The sequence below is a fragment of the Oryctolagus cuniculus genome, chromosome 10 (assembly GCF_964237555.1).
Source record: "Oryctolagus cuniculus chromosome 10, mOryCun1.1, whole genome shotgun sequence".
Taxonomy (NCBI): domain Eukaryota; kingdom Metazoa; phylum Chordata; class Mammalia; order Lagomorpha; family Leporidae; genus Oryctolagus; species Oryctolagus cuniculus.
The window spans coordinates 116313734-116332341 of NC_091441.1; positions in this window are offsets into that span (position 1 = coordinate 116313734).

The following is an 18608-nucleotide window of genomic DNA, read 5'->3' on the forward strand; positions in this document are numbered from 1 at the left end:
TTGTGGCTGTGAGGGTAACATGGTTAGTGAGTGTTGTGTGGACCTCCGGGGGTGGGGGTTGCCGATCCATGTGGCCCAGGTGGAGGTGCCCCACCTTGCAGGGCCATGGTAGAGCCCTGGGGAGTTGTGTGGACCTCCGGAGTGGGGGCTGCCTGTCCGTGTGGCCCAGGTGGAGGTGCCCCACCTTGCAGGGCCTTGGTGGAGCCCTGAGGAGGGGCAGAGGACATCCTGGAGGACACCACCACCATCGCTGTCCTGCCCCATAATCGCCAGCAAGAGCGTGGACAGGGGCTGGTCCTGCCCACTGCTGGTGTGCGCCCAGCCTGGGCCACCGTGCTCTCATTCCTAGATGGTGGCAGGGCTACCCCCTGCTCACGGCCTGCACCTGCTGTTCCTGCATCCACGCCCACTGTTCTCTGTGGGAGGCCCAGAGCCCTGCCCACACAGCAGCACAGGCGTCCTCGCCGGGCCTTGCACATGTGGCCCCCCTCCCATCACGGGGCCTCTGCACCTGCCAGACCTCGCTCCCGATGCCGTTACCTGCTCACAGCCTGGGCAGCCTGCAGGTCTCAGCATGGATCACTTTTCCCATGTTGTGGTGCCCACTCCACCTTCTCCGTTACAGAAACTGGCTCAGGTGACAGTCATTTACTTGAATGACCGCTCAGTAAGTGACCTCTGCAGCCTTGGCTCTCCCCAGAGTCCCCAAAGCACTGGGGAGAACCTAGCACCTCTTGGGTGCTCAGTGAGCCTTTGGTGAGTGAGGAGGCCCAGGAGGCTGCACCGGAGCTGCTCCCCCCGCTGCCCTGCCCTCCCTCCCACCCGTGCTCACCTGTATCTCCATAGGAAGGGTGGCATCACTTAGGGGACCGAGGGCTTGGCTCAGGCCACTAGCTGTTCTCTCCTTTGTATGAGCTGGTGCAGCAAAATGCAGCCCATGCCGATGCTGCCCTGGGGCTGCTTGCTGGCCTGGCTGCCTTCGGCACAGGCCATCATAGAACGAGCGGGGTCTTAGCACCCAGGCATGCTCGTGGAGGCCCCGGCCTCTGGCAGATTCTGCAGGAGTTGCCGAATGCTGAGACGAACTCAACAGGCTCGTCGGGAAAGCGAGGCCCAGAGCTGGGAGGCCGCTTGCGCCAGGCCGGAGGACGAGTTTTTGATGCGAGCGGGGAAGCCAAGGCTCTGGACCTCCGGTGGTGATGCTCGTGTGTGGGTCCACGTCTCACTCGCAGACGGGGCCCGGAAAGGGCCTCTGGCACCCCCAGTCTGTCACGGTGTCTGACACGTCGCCGTTATCTCTGTCTTAGAGAAGCTCCTGGTTCTCTCACACACTGAACCTGGTGAATTGGAGTCGGGGGCCCTACGTCATCATCAACCACATACTTTGTCCATTCGTATCTCCATCCAGCATCCGCCCGTCACCCATCTGTCCACTCAGCATGCGTCCACCCTCCGTCTCTGAGTTCACCCTCCCGTCACCTATCCATCCAGTCATCTCCGTCTGTCCATTCTTCAGTCCATCGGCCCATCACTCATCCAGTCCTCTATTTCCCATCTGCCCGTCCATCCCTGCATCCTCCCAGCCGTCCATTACTGCATCTGTCCTTTCTCCCATCCGTTCGTCTTCCTGTCCACCCACCCATCCATGCATTCATCTCTCTGTCCATCCATCCATCATCCCATCTGTCCATCCATGTCTCCCTCCCTCCGTTCTACTATCCACCCACCCATCCACCTGTCCACTCATCCCCCATCCACCTTCCCATCACCTATCGCTTTCCACCCATTCATCCACCTGTCCACCCCATCCATCTGTCCATCACTCCATCGTTCTATCTGTCCATTCCTCTCGACTATCCATCCATGCATTCATCTTCCCATCCGTCCATCTATCCACTTCCCTTCATCACGCCATCCTCCCACCCATCCATCTTCCCATCATCCATCACTTTCCACCCACCCATCCACCTGTCCACCCATCCCCCAACCATCTTCCCATCACTCCATCACTTTCCACCCCCTCCCTCACTCACCTGCCCACTCATCTATCCATCTGCCTCCCCCTGCACCCTCTCTGAGCACTGAGTGTTCATCCCTGACTGGCTTTGTGGGATAAGGAGCTCAGTAAGGCCCAATTCCAGCCTCTGTCGTGTCCTCAGTCCCTGAGGCAGCAGCAGCTCTGTCCCCGCCCTCCCCCTGCACTGTGAGGGCCACCCTAAAGGGGTGTCCCCAGCTTGGCCTCACCAAGCAGAGCACTTCCGGAATCCCCAAGCCTGAGTTCTGTATCCGGGCTCCCGCTGCTAACTGGCTGTGTGCTTAGGCAGGGCCACCTCTGCTGGGACCCTGTGGGCTGTCTTCGAGTGGAGCTGCTGGACTGGACAAGTATTTTCCAGGCTCTGGTCGCTCTGGTACCTCCCTCCACACCTGTGGATCAGAACACTTGTACTAAAAAGGACCTAATTATTTTGGCTCCTTGCTGCAGAGAACAGCAGCAGTGTTGGAGGCTGGGACGTGAGCTGCACTCAGCCGCACCCAGCGCTGTCCTCGGCAAGAGGATGCCTCGGCGCCATGGGGGCGGTGGGGCTGGTGGCCCGGGCGTAGGGGCATCACTGCTGCCCCGGGGCTGCGCATCTGCTGTAGGGCTCTCTGTCCCCAGCCTCTGGGTGCTCCCTAGCCACAGCTCCTCCTGAGACCCCGGCCTGGATCCCTCCGCAGCCTCCCCGGAGGCCAGGGGTCAGGATTCTGTAACTCACACCGGTGCTGTCTGCGTCAAATCCTGACCGAGCAGGGAAACCAATACGGAAACCCGACACCGGCCGGCACTCGGCAGGGCCCTGACCCTGCTGATCTTACCTTGGGTCTCAGGCACCTCCAGCCCCTGCTTCTACCTCTCACACCCTTGACCCAGGTCCCCAGAGCCCATGCCAGGACACAGTGCCCGGGGGTGGCCTTTCCGAACGTCCCGGTGGCATCCCCAAGCGTCATCGGAGACCCCGGGCCGGCAGGTGGCAGCGGGGCTGGAAGTCAGCGTGCGGGGCCCCAGCACGGCCTCCCCTCGCGGCTCCTGTGGGCTGCTGAGCCCTGCCCCGGCCCTCACAGCAGCGGTGTCACTGATTTGGAAAAATGCTCCCGTGTCGACTCCGATTTCAGAAGGACGCTGGAAATCGCGACGCCGCTGCCAGCTCCGCCGAGGATAAGAGCCTGTTTTCTCCTCCGCGGCGGCTCCAGTCTGGTGCCACGGAGGCGGGGGTGGGGTGGGGGGTTGCGTCTGCTTTGCCCAGTCCCCACCCCCACACCTGAGGGCGAGGCCTCACAAACACTGGCTCCAGCCTCGTGGGAGAAGTGTGTTCTCTCTGGCTGGTGGTCTCCGTCTCTGCTGCTGGTCCTGCAGCCCCTTCCTGAGAGGTGAGCGAGGTCGGGGGAGCCCGACAGGGTACTTGGAGCTGAAGTCTTTCTTGGCACGTGCCAAAGCCCCATGGCTGGGTCAGTGTTTGAACCCCGGAGTCCAGTGTTTTTGAACACGCGCTGTGTGTTTCAGGCACGGAGCTTGTCTCCAGTGCCCACATGCGGCCCCCAGAGGAGAGACACCTGCGGGGGTCGTGACGGGGCCTGGTGGCGGCAGTGAGAGGCAGAGAGAGCGAGCGTGCACTGACGTCCGCTGGTTTACTCCCAAATGCCCGCCATGGCTGGGCTGAACCTGGGATCCCGGGAATGCAGCGCAGGTCTCCCATGTGAGAGGCAGGAACCCAGACGCTTCAGCCATCACTGCTGCCTCCCAGTGTCTGTGTTAGCAGGAGGCCGGCATTGGGAGCCTGAGGTGGGAGCTGAACCCAGATAGTGGGGCACCTGCGCCACCAGGCCACGGGCTTGCCTCCCCGAGAGATCGGCAGGACGTTTGAGGAAGGCAGCTCTCGTGTTCCAAGGTCAGATTAGCACAGGCGGCGCTGGGCCGCGGGACGCTGAGCTGGTTTGCACCCTGCAGAACCTTTCGGGACCTTGCCGTATGCATTGCTTCGTGATGTCAGCCAGGGGTGTGGGGCTCCCCACTCCCCCCGCCCCCGTGAAACAGCTCCCCAGCGCATCTGCCCGTGGTGCCTGCGTCAGGAACCTTCTCGGAACTTGGGTATCTGTCGGAGCTCACTCTGGGGAGCCCTCACCTGACACAAGCCCCTGTCCACAGACAAGGAATCAGGCCCAGAGAGGGACTGGTGTTTGCCCGGTGCCTTACAGAGAGGAGGGGGCAGAGCTGGGGTGGGGCCCAGGGTTCCTCCCTCCGAAGCGAGACATACAGGGTATGTGCTCAGGGCCTTGGTGCTGTGGGATCTGTGTGGGCCAACTCAATCCTGGGGAACTTCCTGGAAGAGGTGGGACTTGAGCTGGCAAGCTGGGGTCCCTGGGAGCCAAGGACTCATGGCTTTAGTGACTTAGCAGCGGTGTCACTGAGGACAAAAGACACGCTGGAGCCACATGACCACCCCCTGCCCTCAGGGTGGAGCCAGCCTCCCACCCGAGTCCCCAAGCTGCGCCGGTTCTTCTGTGAAGCCCCCTGGATTGCCCCCCAGTGGCCTTCCTCCAGCCCAGGCTGTGAGAGCTCCTTCGGTGCCGGCCCGCTGCCGCCTGGCTTCTTAGACTGCACTGCCGCCTCCGGCCCCCCCGGGGCCTCAGGGGAACACTGTGACCGGAAGGGTGGGTACAGACCGGGCCCCAGGTCCCTTTGCTGGGTGGCTGTGAGAGGGACCCCGTGTGGATCGTGGGTATCCCCAAGGTGTCCTGCATGTTTGCATCCATTCAGCTGTCTCCGTGGCCCATCAGCCACCTACACGGGCCTGCTCCCAACCCAAAGCCGGGGTCAGGACCCCCGACCCGAGACTGTGTGCTGAGCTCAGCCCCATCGCAGCTGTTGACTGTAAGGGGACCCGGGGTGGTCACCAGCCATCTGGGATGAGAATCATAGCCCGGCAGCTGCGGTGGCTTCAGTCCCCCACCCCACAGCAGCCCTGTGCTCGGGCGAGCCCTCACCTGCTTCACTCTCTTGTCATTCCAGAACCTTCCAGGCTGGGAGCCAGGGGTTTCCCCACCTGTTATTCCCCTCCCAGCCTTTCACCTTTAGTGATGACAGGTTGAATGTGGGGTTCACGGCTGCTGTCGATGTGGGTGAGATCCGAGAGCCCCCTTCGCCACAGCACTGGCTTGGGCTGGGGACTGGGGTGTCCTTTCTTGCATAGTTAACAGTGCATAGTGGGGACGGACAGGTCTTCGGTCTTGAACCCAGCAGGTCCTGCTGACGAGGACGGGGCCACTGCTGGCGAGGAGCCTGGCTGCCTGCAACCCAAGGACACGCCCACAAGCTCAGGGCCTTGGGTGGGGAGCAGGTGGGCTTGGCTGAACAAGACGGGAAAGATGCCGAGATGCACAGGTGCCTGAGCTTCCCCCTTCCTGTGGACTGAGATGTCAGGGAGGGGCCTGCAGGGGTCAGCAAGTGAACGGAATATTGCTCAGTCATGAACAAGGACGAGCACCTGTCACGGGCAGCACCGTGGCCGAGCTGGGGGGCTCGATGCCAAGCGAGGCGTGCCCGGTGCAGGCATAGGTCCTCATGTGGCAGCCAGAAAAAGCAGCGCTCCCGAAAGCAGCGAGCAGAGCAGCAGTTGCCATGGCCGGGGGCGGGAGGGGTGGAGAGAGGAGAGTTAACAGGTGCAGGGCTGCAAGCTGGAGACCAGGAGTCGCTTCCCCTGTTCCCCAGCACGGCAGGACCACGGTGGTGACAGCGGCGGGGAGAGAGGGGTTTGTGTGGGCCCAATGCAAAGAAACGATCCATGTCCCTGCTGTGACCATTACACGTCGCCCGCTGGTGTCGAATGTCACCCTGTACCCGATGAAATCTACAGCTATGATAATGTCGATCAAAATTTTAAAACATTATGTTTGTAAAGGGGAGCAGGTGCGTGGAGCTAAGCAGCCAGGCAGTGTCTAAGTGACCAGGGGCAGCTGTGCCGCCGTGGGCCGTGGGGGCCTCTGCAGAGGGCAGCATCCTGGCCACCGCCCAGGTGGCTGCTAAGCCCACCCTGCCCTGCCCCCGCCAAGCCCAGCCCGGCCCCCGCCAAGCCCAGCCTGGCCCCCCGTCATGCTCAGCCCCACCCTCATCACGCCCAGCCCTACCCCCACCCTGTTCACACACCGGTCAGCTTGTGCTGAGCACCGTTTACAGGGGCCAAGAGGAGGCTCCGGCGGCTCTTGGGTTTGCCTGGTGCCCGCCCAGGGTGTACTGGAGCTTGCCCCTATCGCTAAGGCTGGATGTGCCACCCAAGCTGGGTTCCAGTCTCCTTAGCTGGCCGTGGTCGCCCCTGTCCCAGGCCAAGAGGAAGGGGACAGCCTGGCAGGCAAGCACAGCTGGCCCTGCCGCTCCCTGGCTGTGCAGCCAGTGCGAGCCCCACCCTTGGCCTGGCCTCAGTTTCCCCTTGTGTGGAGAGCAGGTGTTGGCGCAGATTCCAAAGCCCACACGTGGCCGTCCGTGAGAGGCGTGGGGAGGGTGCTGTTGGCCGCCTGTCCGTCCCCGTGACTGTGCTGGCCGGCTGGCTGCACGGCGTGGAGCTCCAGGAACTGCGGCCCGGGCTGCTCTTCCAGGAAGGGGACAGCCTGGCTTGGGACTGAGGGGAACTTGAATGGTGTCCAGGGGGTGGGAACAGCACAGGGAACCGGGGCCCAGGCCGGGCTGCAGGAGGCATGGGGCAGTGAACCCCAGCCCAGGCCCGCTCAGGAAGGGTTGGTGCCAGGCAGCGCTCGCCAGCTCATGGTGGCTGATGGTCCCTGCGGGTGTCTGGGGCAGCGAGACCTCAGGTCCCTGTGCCAGGTGGGTCCCCTTTGCCCCTGAGGTCTGCTCTCCATCCGGACAGCTGTGTCACTGGACTTGGGGTGCAGGGGCAGCAGGTGTTGGTGTGCTGAGCCTCCCAGCCCCTCTACTGGCATCACCTTGGGCTGGGTGCATCCTTGGCTACTGTCAGGGACCTACCCCCTACAGCCTTCCCTGAACCTGGCTGTGCATGGTCCCCTGCACCCCCGTAGGAGGCGGGGTGGCAGTGAAGGGATTCACCCGCCCCCCCCCCCGGAGCTGCAGTGTCCTTGGTCAGGAGCTCCGCAGCTCACCTCTCCCCACCCCCGTTAGGCCCCAGGCGGTGCCCCCGACAGCCCCAGGCCATGGAGATTGGAAGGGATCCAGGGCTGGAGCATCGGGGCCTGGGAGTCTGGCTGTCCCTGCCTGTGTCCTGGGCTGAGCCGGACGGCTCCCTCCACAGTCTCAGGTGTCCTCTCAGAGGGAGACAACTGAGGGAGTCGGTCGATGGGGCCGGAGCTGCAGCCTCCAGCACCCACAGGGCCTGCCGGGGTGAGGCTGGCGGCATTTGTGGGTACAGAGGGGACAACTCCCCGTGGCTCCAGCCCATCCCTCCCCTGCTGACAGGCGGCCCCAGAGGAGCCAGAAAGCTCAGCTTTTACACGCAGTCCGTGTTTCTAAGGCCGGGTTGGCTCCAGCGTGAGCTTTTCAGCACAGGTGTGATGTGGGCAGCACGAGCCCCCCTCACATGCCTCTCCACTCTTGTTTTCTCCCAGGGGTCCCTGCACTGAGAGCGTGAAGCGAGAGCAGCCGAGGAGACAGGTGAGTGTCAGAGCCAAGACCCCCGGTTCACCTGTGTGCACGCGGTGGCGCCGCTGATGACCCCGATTGAGGAGCCACCGGTTTGCAAACTGCCTGTCAGCCCCCGCATCCCAGGGGCTCTCAGGAGCTGCTCCCCAAGCCCTGTGGGGCCCAGAAGAGGGAGGGGGAAGTTGGAAGCAGCTCTGAGTGCTGCCATAGGCCCCTTTGTCCTGCTGTGACCCCTGCGCCCAGCCGCTTGACCTTGCTGTCCTCTCAAAACACAGGTACGCTGGGATCAGTGCGCGTCCTTGTTGGTTAAAAGGCTGTCCCATCAGTCAGTCACACTTAGTGTGTTTTAATGCAATCAGGTGATTTTTCAGCTATTATCCTAATGAGATCAGCACACAGAGGGAGGACGATGGTGATGGTGATGATGGTGATGATGAAACTTGAAAAGGCATATGTGGCACATGAGATCCTGGGAGCTCAGTAACCTCAGAGCCGGGCTGTCCTGGGGCAAGGAGGCGTCTGTGGGCTGTGGGCTAGCCTGGAACCCTCACCGCCCTGAGAAAGTATGCCTCGGGCTCTAAAACATGGTCTGCAAAGAAAGCTTTCAAAGTTACAACGCTTGTGCCCGGAGCCCTGCCTGGGAGGGCTCTGAACGCACCGGCACGCCCCAGCCAGCGCCCCGCTGACTGCTCCCTGTCTGCCTGCTTCCCCGGGGTGGGCAGTGTAGAGCTGGTTCCGTTCCTGGGCTGCCACCTGTTGCTCCAGGGGTGTTGACAGATGCTCAACACCCCCGCCCCCCCCCCAGCAGCCTGAATCCCCGCCATTTGTGTTTCTCTGTGGGGGAGGGGCCCAGTAGAAGATGCGGAAGCTTCCATGCCTCTGCAGGCTCAGGTTAGCCATGGCTCCCGGGAGACGCTGGGCAGCACCTGTTTTCTGTCTCACAGAGGTTCCGGAATGAGCTTGGGTTGCGTTCCTGGCAGGTTTTCCCCCACATGCAGTCTGGGGGTGCCTGGAATCCCACAGGCCCGTGGGGGAGTGTGCAGCTCATACGGGGAAGTCACGGTGGGAACCAGAAGGCGGGGGGGGGGGGTGTGGACGCAGTTCATTCTCTACTGCCTTCGCTGCGGTCATGAGCCACTAGAGAACCGATTTTCCACCATGAACAGGAGGTTCCACGGACTCACCCCGGCCCTGCCTGGGGTTTCATCATGGTGCTCATTCCCCTCACTCAGTACCCCTGGCCCTGGCGGGCGCTCACCAGCGTGGGAGCTGGCAGTGCTGAGTCCCTGCCCCCTGCCAGGCCCGGTGCAGAGGCTGTGATGCGACTCTGACTTCAACTGCTCCCAGCAGCAGGTGGACGGGTTCGCCCCATCCTGCAGGGGAGGAGCCCAGAGAAGGGAAGCGGCTTTGCCCGAGGCCGCGTAACTGGAGGCCGACAGCATTAGAGCCCTGGCCCACCTGACTGCAAAGACCTGGTTTTACCCAGGAACACATCCTGTTTTCTCAAGATAGGAAAATCCAGTAGACTTTTTGGTTGCACTCTCCTCTTGCTACAAGCAGGTTGGGGTGGGGGTGTCCTCTTGGCTTCCTTCCTGCTTTTCTGTTTTTGCAAATATGCTTGGTCCTGTGGGTGCCTTTGTGGCTGTTCCCGCCGCGTCCACACAGTGCTGTGTGTGAATGACGAGTGAAGGGCCAGGTGGGCGTGCTTACTGTCACCTGGGTGTCCCTGGGAGCACAGCAGCCGCAGCCTCCCAGCCCTGCACAGCCAGGGCATAAAGGCGGAGCAGGATGCGGCCCCCGCTGCTGTGCTGTGCAGAAGCAGCACCCCCAGATCCTGCCCGGGACGGTGTGGCGGAAGCGTCGAGCCCTCCATCACTGGGGCGGGGATAAGTGGATTTCCATCCTCAGGCCTCTCGCGCAGTATCTGCTCGGGCATCTGCGTGATTCCCTCTCTCTGTGCTTCGGTTTCTCCATCGGTAAAACGCGTGCTACAGGCGCAGCGAGCTGCCCTCCGCCCCCGCCCCAGGCGGGGCTCCCGCCGCCTTCCCTGCATCTTGCCCTGACCAGGCCATGACCTAGGCTGTCCCTCCCTTCCTTTCTTTCTTCAAAGACGCCCAAAGTTCCGACACGGCCCGAGGACCTCTCCGTGTGTGCGGTGGGGAGCGAGTGTGTTTCAGGCGCTCGCTCTGTGGAAACAGGAGTGACTTAGTAACTGCACTTCTAGGAAATGGGCCCTAGGGAAACGGTCCAAGATGCATCCAGAGACAGGCCCACGGGGATGTTTGTCTCAGCGCTGATGTGAAGGCAGGAAGCAGCGCGTGCCCGAGAGGGCCCGGGGAGTCCGTCGAGGCACAGGCTTCTGGGAAGCCACCAAAAGCCGTGAGATGAATTTTTCATAACGTGGGGAAGATGCTCGTAGCTCACTGCTCAGGGAAAAGGCAATTTGCCAAAATTCATGTGAATTTACAAAATAGAAAATAAAAACATCAGCATACAAGGTAGGAGGAGAGAGGAGAGGGAAGCAGGGCAGGAGGGGGAGGAGCAGGAGGCAGGGGAGAAGAGGGGGGAGGAGGAGAGGAGAGAGGGAAGGAGGGGAAAGGAGGGAGAGGAGGGGAAGGAGGAGAGAGGGGGACAGAAGGGAGGGGAGGGAGGGGCACAGGAAGGAGGGGGACAGGAGGGGAGGGGGACAGGAGGGAGGGGGACAGGAGGGAGAGGAGGGAGACATGGAGAAGAATAGGAAGCTGAGAGGTGACTTCTTTTATTTGTGCTCCTTGGTGTTTTCGGAACTTCGGCCCTGGCGTGTCTGCCATTTGTGTGACCCGGGGTGGGAGTCAGTGCCTAGAGGCAGTCCTCTGCCCCAGCAGCGTGTGGGTGCCCTTCTGCATGTGTGTGGATATGCGTGTGCACACCTGTGTGTATATATGTGTGCACATGTGAACGTGAGCACGTGTGTGCATTGCACACAGTTGTATGTATGTGCATACATGTGTACTGTGTGGTGTGTATGTGAGTATGCGAGCACGTGCACGCTTGTGTATTGTGTGCACATGTGAATGTGTGTACATGTTTGTGTTGTGTATGTACACCCGTGCATGTGTGTGCATGTGTGCACACGTGCTCCTGTGTGCACGTGTCTGTGTGCGTGCGTGCCAGTCAGCTCTGCACAGAAAGTGATGGTGCTGCTGCGTCGCGTTCTTTTCCTCAGCCTGTTTTGTGTCCCCAGAGCCCACGTCCACGTCACTTGCCCTCCTTCCGTCCCGGAACGGGCTCCTGGAGAAGCAGTGTGGGGGCCGTCTCCGCCTGCCAGGGCTGCCCACCAGCAGGGGGCGGTGGTTCAGCTGCAGAGGGCGTTTTCTTGAGATTCCGGAGTCTGGACCATCAAGATGTCAGCAGGTGTGGTCCTCTTAGGGCCCGGCTCCCTGGATTGCAGACGGCGCCGTCTCGGTACTCAGCAGTCTTCCTCCCACGTGTGTCTGTGTCCACATGTCGCCCTACAAAGATAGCAGCCGTGCTGGAGTGACCTCCTGTCATTCAGCCACCTCTGTGCACGTCCTGTCCCCAAAAGAACATGTGCCCCCACCTGCCATGGGAAGCCCACTGCAGAATGCAGCCCCCCACCCCACCAAGTCTAGAGCATGCTTAATCCACCTGCTTTCCCCCGCGGACTGCTGGGAGCTGCGCCTGCTGCCCCTGCCCAGTATCTTCACAGAGCGCTGGATGCAGGAGCAGCGTGGGGAAGAGATCTGAACTCAAAGCTGCGGGCGTCGTCGGCTGCACCGCCGTTCTGGGAGGCCGAGGTGCTGGGTTCTGCTGATGGACTTGGGACAGACTAGGTGGCCTCTCGCAGAGCCAGCCTGTACCAGGCGACTGTGGCCTTTTGTCCTGCAGGCCACTGGAGTCAGAGCCGGCCAGTGCTCAGGGGAGGAAGCGTGAGTGTGGAGAGGTCACTGCCCCCTCTCGAGGCCTGGCTGTAGTGTGACGCCAGCTCTCAGCACGTCATGCACCCAGCAGTCCCTCGCCCTCTGTGAGACTCAGGGACCACAGGGTGGCCGTTGCTGGCTGAGCCTGTGCACCATGGACTGGCCACTCGAGGTCAGCCACGAATGCCTCCACCACACTTCGTTTGCTGATCGACCCCCTGGCACCCTGAAGCAGCTTTGGCGTGCAGCAGTGAGGGACAGCTCGGCCCTGAGTGTTCAGGCGTCAGTGTTTCTGGGCGTCCGTGCAGAGGGATTTTGACAGGCAGGTCCAGTGGTAGAGAAAACAGGGCCGGGGTCGCCATCGGCTGCCCGTGCTGTCACAACGGTCCTGGGGCTTGCGCCGTGGGAAGCAAAGAGCTTGGCTTTTCCGGTTTCTAAATATTTAATTTATTTGAAAGGCAGCATTAGAGATAATTAGAGAGAGAGAGAGTACACTTCCATATACTGGTTCACTCACCAAATGCCACAACAGCCAGGACAAAGCCAGGAGCAAGAGTTCCATCTGGGTCTCCCACGTGGGTGCAGGGGCCCAAGCACTTGGGCCACCTTCTGCTGCTTTCCCAGGCCACAGCAGAGAGCTGGGTCAGAAGAGGAGGCAGGACTTGAACCCAGGTGCTCTGTTACAGGCTACAGCTGTCCCCCAGCAGCTTAACCACAGCACCACCCCGCCTGCCCCATGTGAGGGATTTGAGCAGGGCCCTGCATGCTGTGTGGAGGGAGGGCTGGAGGGGCAGGGGTGGGGGCAGCAGTCGGGGGAGACATGGGGGCTGGGCAGTGGGGTCGGGGTGAGAAGCGGGGTGTTCCGGTGGAGCCAGTCCATCCGGGCCCTGCTGCTGCCCTGGAGCAGGAGGAAGAAGAGGAGGAGGAAGGAGGAAGGAGGAGTGTAGGCTCTGACTCCAGCAATTGTCCGCACCAAGGCTGCTCTCGCTTGGTGCCGGCCACACACGCAGCCCACCAGCTCCCACGCGTCCGTGCAGTGGTAGACTCCAGGCTTCCTGGGACGCTTCCTGGGTGGGCGACAGTGGGGGCTGACACACAGAGCCCAGGTGAGGGCTGGCCTGCCACACAGCCTCTTCAGGCCAGGCAGACGTGGAGACTGTCGGCTGCAGGGGTGAGGTCCCAGAGGGCCCGAGTGACGCCCGCCCGCACTATTTCCCAGTGGCGGGCCTGGCACCGGCACCCTCATGGCTGTGCCCAGCTGTGCTCTCAGGGCCAACACATGTGATTGACAGGTCCTGGGCCATGTGATGGAACTCAGTCTCTGCCCCTCCCCTCCCTGGGGGGCAGGGCTGGAGCACAGTGCCCGCCCCCAGGTCCCAGGGCTGTTTGGTGTCAGAGGCATCCTGAGTTGTCCCATCCCTTAGCATAAACACAGCTGGGCCCTGGGGGCCCTGGGTCAGGATGATGTAACCGTGGCCTAGGAAATCGTGACCGTGGCGTCTCCCAGGAAGTGGGGCCAGTGGCAGTCAGGCTCTTGATGACGTGGCAGAGTGGGTGCTGGTGGCGCCCGCTGGGGTTTGCAGGGAGAGCTGGGGTTCGCACGCGTCTCTTCTGACGGGCTCACCCGTGGCCTTGGCGGTGGCTCTGCCGGCTGGGAGCAAGGCAGGGCCCAGTTTGCAGGGCCGTGCATCTGGGGGAGCTCCTGCAGCAAGGGAGTCTGGGTAGGGGGAGGAGGCCACAGCCACACCCGGAGGCACCTGACAGGTTGGGGGGTGGGAAGGAGGCAGGAGGAGAAGCCTGAGAGCAAGGGGTTCCCTGTGGGGTTGCCCAGGAAGGGGTGCCGTGCGGCAGCTTCTGCAGTTGGGGGAGGGAGCCGTGGGCAGAGGCTTCAGGGACACAAGCCCAGGAGAAGGGCCAAGGTGGGACAGGCTGAGGAGGCGGGAGGCACTGTGCAGAGACACCTCCCCAGGGGCGAGGCCTAGCGAGGCGCGGGTGCAGGGCCCGGCGCTGGCTGGGTGCCGGCTCTAAGCTGGGCATCTTTGGGAGCTGAGTGTGGCTGCAGAGGAGACATGGGCGTCTCCGTGCATCCTGGGGGCGGGTTGTGAGGGATGCCAAGCGGGGGGCCTGGAGGCGTGAGTGGCGGGGAGACAAGCTGCAGCTGTATTTGCTGAGGGCCTCCGCTGTGCCTGGGGAGTGCTGGGCCCTTGACAGGCACCGCCTACCGTGACGCAGGTGGTGCTGGTCCCGTTTACAGGTGGGAAAGTGGAGGCTTGGAGCACTTGCATCACTGGTCCCAGGCCACACTCGGGGACTGCCAGAGTTAGAAGCTGATGTAGATGCTGGAAGGATTTTAAGGGAACAGATGAGCGTGTGCCATTGCCCCTTGTTCCTGTCTGTGGGGTGGGAGCAGAGGGCCCCACCCACTCTGCCAGGGACCCCAGGCAGGACGGTCAGTGCCATCCCAGGAGAAAGCAGGCACAGGGCCAGGGCCCCCGCGAGCCCTGGGCCGCCTGCGCGTGCACGGGGCCTGAGGCTCTGGGGCAGGGAGCTGACCTGTGAGTCCCGGCCGCACCCAGCTCCCAGGTGTGCGGGGAGAGGCCCTAGGCACAAGTGCCATGGGCAGAGTGGGGTGGGGGCGTCCTCTGAGGTCTGTGCAGGGGGACAGGCCCTCGGGGTCAGCCCTTAACAGCCCAGAGAGCCAGCTCCTCCCTCAGCCAGGCTCTGGGGCTCGTGTTCTTCTGGGGGCCCCAACTGTGCCCGCCATGGCCATGTTTCCTCACCCTGGGCAGCCTCCTCTCCAGCTCTTGGTGTCTCCCGTGAGGGGCCCCACGGGAGCCTGGCGAGGGGGCGGTGAGGAGGGAGGAGACGGGTCTCTGGAGCGGCCGCTCGGCATGAGTGCTGTGCCGGGAGCAGCCGTCACCCTCTCACTGCAGAGGCGGGCTCGCTGAGGCTCTGTGAGGCTGGGCAGCTGGCCCTGGTCGGCCGCACGGGGAGAGGAGGGGGAAGAAGAGTGGGGTCTCTGGGGCCGTGGCCTGCATGTGGAGCCCCAGGCTACTGCTGACGGGACCCTGGGGAATCCCCTCCCCTCTGCAAGCCCCCGGGCCCACTCTCACCCCTCGTGTGTGGCACATCGGCACCGGGGCTGGGTGGGGCTTGAGGAAGGTGATGGGCCTTGAGACCCCCGTGCCAAAGCCTGGAGTAGTAGCAGCCAGGAAAAACCTCCTCTCTATGCGCGACTGGAATTTAGAAATCAGTATTTTGGAACCAAAACCTGTGGGAATCCATGCCGTCTTCCACGGCACACACCTCACGGGAGTGTTTAGAAGCTTCCTCGAACACACTGCACTGTGCACACCCATCACACACACCGGAGCCAGCAGGGAGGAGCCGAGGACGCAGGAACAGTCGGACCACGACCCTGACTGTTCCAGAACTGAGCTGAGCCCACTGTAAGCAATGGAGGCCAGGACGTGGCGTCAGCAGCGGCACGATGTGACCACATGGAAACCCCGTCCTTGAAGAGTGGCCAGCAGCTGGGCCCTGAGTGTCACCCCTGGAATGCACGGGGACACTGGGGTGTGTTAACCCCTTTGGGTGACAGTGAAGCCCGCCCCCTGAGCCCTGAGACATCAGCAGGTGCTCACGGTAAGAGTGACAACCTCCACACCGATGAATTTTAAAAACAGATTTATTTATTTGTTTGAAAGGCAGAGTTAGAGAGAGAGAGAGAGAGAGAGAGAGCTTCTAACTCTCTTGGGAGTTTCTCCGTGGCTTTCCCAAGCACATTAGCAGGGAGCTGGATCGGAAGTGGAGCAGTTGGATTTGAACCAGAACTCCTACGGGATGCCCTCATTGAAGGTGGTGGCTTAGCCCACTGTGCCAGGATGCCAGCACCACGCGCTGGTGAATTTTATCCACATTCACATTAAAACAACATGAGACCGAAAGCCTGGTTGATGGAGGAGCTGGTTCATTGAGGGTTAACCTTGGGCGCCTGTCTCCCTGCACAGACCTCAGAGCATCTCTCCAACCCTGCCCAGGGCCTTTGTCACCTGTGTCCTCTCTCCGCACATTTGGGGAGCTGGGTGCAGCTGGCCATGGGGCCCCACAGGGGTGCGGCTGGTGGGCGACGAGGCTCCTGGCCATGACCACAGCCATAGCCCGGGGTGGGGGCAGCCGTGGGCTCCGCAGCAGCCACTAAGTCCGCCTCTGCTGCCAGCAGCTGGAGCCACGGTCAGCTCCTAGTCCTGCGAGCTCCCTTGGCCCAGAGCCCTGGGACCCAGGGTGGGGGCGCACAGACCAGGCCAGGGGGTGAGGGTGCCATGGACCCACAGAGGCCAGCAGGGAGCCCTGGTCTCCGGGACCCGCAGAGGAACAAAGCTGCTGGCACTGCAGGCGCCAGGGCCCCTGCTGTTGAGACTGCGTGGGGAAGAGGTTGCTGGCGATTCCGTGAAGTGGCAGCCGCACTTGACCGTGCCAAGACACAAGGTGGACAGCATTCTGAGAAGGAAGCTCACTGCTGGCTTGTGTCCAGGACATGATGGGCCTGGGGCTTCCCGGAAGGACCCTGACTCCTTGCCTCGTGCTTTGCCAGGTGCTCACTGAGGGCCCTGCACATGCCAGGCTCCGTGCCGGGCACTTGCAGTTCCCAGGGGGACCAGAACATGCAGCCGGCAGCAGCCCAGGGGGCCAGGAAGGCGGGTGCTTAAACAGGACAGAGTCTGACCAGGCACCTGGGCCTCAAGTGCTGGAGACAATTTCCCAGAGGAGGGGCCATTTCTGCTGGGTCTCGGGGGATGCATAGGAGTTGTCTGGGAATGGAGGACCCTGCAGGCTCTGTGAGTGACCGCAGAGAGATCCAGATGCCCAGGCTAGGCAGGCTGCAGCAGCGGCTGCGGGGAGCCCGCAGGGAAGTCGCAGCCATGGTCCCAGAGACTGGGATGCCAGAGGCGGGCGCCTGGCACGGAGCGTTTGGAATGCAGGGCTCCGTGTGGTTGGCTTTGCGTCTTAGGAAAGATGGCAGGCATGCGGTGAGGAGGGAGAAGCTGGTGTGTCCACGAGCATGGAGGCCCCTGCCCCAGAGCAGTGCGGTGGGGTCAGCAGGTGGGTGGCAGAGGTGACTGAGTGACAAGGACACACCGACCGTGAGCACGGAGAGTCTGGGAAGATGCACAGCGGTCAGCGGGGCCTGCGGGGGGAGGGGACATCTCGGAGAGGGGCAGAGAGGAGAGGGGCGCAGGCTGAGTCCAGGCCCCTGGTAAAGCCTCGGAGATGCTTCGTCTGTGCCGGGATGGTCACCACACCGCAGGTTCCCAGTGCAGCCCCCACCTGGACGCTGGGCTTGTGCAAGCGCCCCCTGCGCCGGCCGCGTGCTCGTGTTGGGCCTGTGATGCTGCGCAGGCGCGGGAAGGAGGTGCCCCGCCCCTTCAGCCCGCAAGTTCCCGGCCGGGAAGGCCAGGCCCGGATCCAGGCGGGAGCAAGCGGTATGGGGTCTACCACGCACCCCTCCACAAGGAATGCAGCGACGCTACCAGGTTTCTGGAAAGTCCTGGGGGTCAGGAGAAGTAGCAGCGAGGCAGAGGGGCTGCTTGTGAGGTGGGAGGCCCCGGGGGCTGGGGGCTGGGGTCCCTCCACTACCAGGAGTTCTGTGCTGGGCTCCGCCCTGCCCGGGATTAGCCATTCCTCACACAAGGGCGCCAGAGAGGCACAGCTACCGCTAGACCCTGCCGCGTTCCCGCCCAAGCCTGACGGGCAGGTGCCAGCCCTTCTTCCCTTGCTGACAGCCGGGCAGACGTCTCCCTCCTCTCAGTCTGCAGGTGCAGCTGAGAAATGACACTTGAACCCCGCGTGAGATGCATCCGGGACTCCCAGACTGTTTCTGAAATGGAGACTGGTCGGACCAGCAGAGGGCGCTCATGAGTGTGGACTCGCCTGACGCTTAGATTTGTTGACCACCTACTATGTGCTGGGCCAGGCCCTGGGGAGACAGCAGTGACCAAGATAGATGCGAGCCTGATTCTCAGGCGTGGGTGGGCATATGGGGGAGGGTCTTACAGACACACATGCATGCACACACACGTGTGCGTTAGTGCTTGAACCCGTGCTGTAAGAACAGGTGTGTCAGCAGAGGCTCTCAGGCCCCCACTGCTCGCACCTGCACACCTGCCCCGCACACAGGGTCGCCCACGGGGTCCTGAGGACAGGGAGTGGGGCCTTCAGCCCAGTGCAGTAGCGGGAGAATTTGAGGTGCCACCCGTCCTGCTGCACAGCCCCGTACCCAGCCACGGTCTCCCCTCGCTGGTGGGGCTACAGCCTTGCAGCCAGAGGGTGCAGACTGCAGCTGGGCCCCGAGCTGCGGCCTCTGGCAAACCCCACTCTCACCCACACCGGCTGGCCCTGGGCCAGGGGGAACGGCATCAGCCCTGGGTCAAGGATGAGCAAACAGGCTCAGAGAGCTGGGGTGTCTCACCTCGGGGTTCACGCAGTTCAAGAGGGGTAGAGCCCAGCCTGCACTGTTGGAAACAGCAGCCGGGTGTCCCTGACGCCCGCAGCTGCCCTGGGTGGTGGGGCCCTCAGGGGTTGTGGCTTGTTTGGTTGTTGTCGCGTCCTGGCGAGCTGCAGAGCCCCTGTCCAGTCTCCCCCTCGCCTGGCCTCTCTGGGCGCCGCCTGCTGCAGCAGGATGCAGGAAGCACTGGGAGCCTGGTGCCCGGCCAGCTGTGGCGTCGGCTGTCCTGCCCAGGCTCGGGCTCAGTCTCTCCACCTGGAAAATGGGGGTAGCGGTAGGAGCAGCCCCACGCTGGGTTCTGTGGAGCGGGAAGTGAGAGCAGGCGTGTGAAATGCTTGACCCAGCACGTGGTCGGGCACCGTGCTTGCTGCGGCTCAGCTGCAGGCAGCGCTGCTGGGGGAGGCTGGCCTGGTGTCGTGGGCCTCCCAGGGCCTTCTGTGGCACCCTCCGCCATGGCCAGCCCTGGGGACGCCCGGCAGGATGTCCCAGGGGGCTGTGATTGAGACAGGAGCCATGGGCGGCGTGGCTGGTGGGCGGGAGAGGT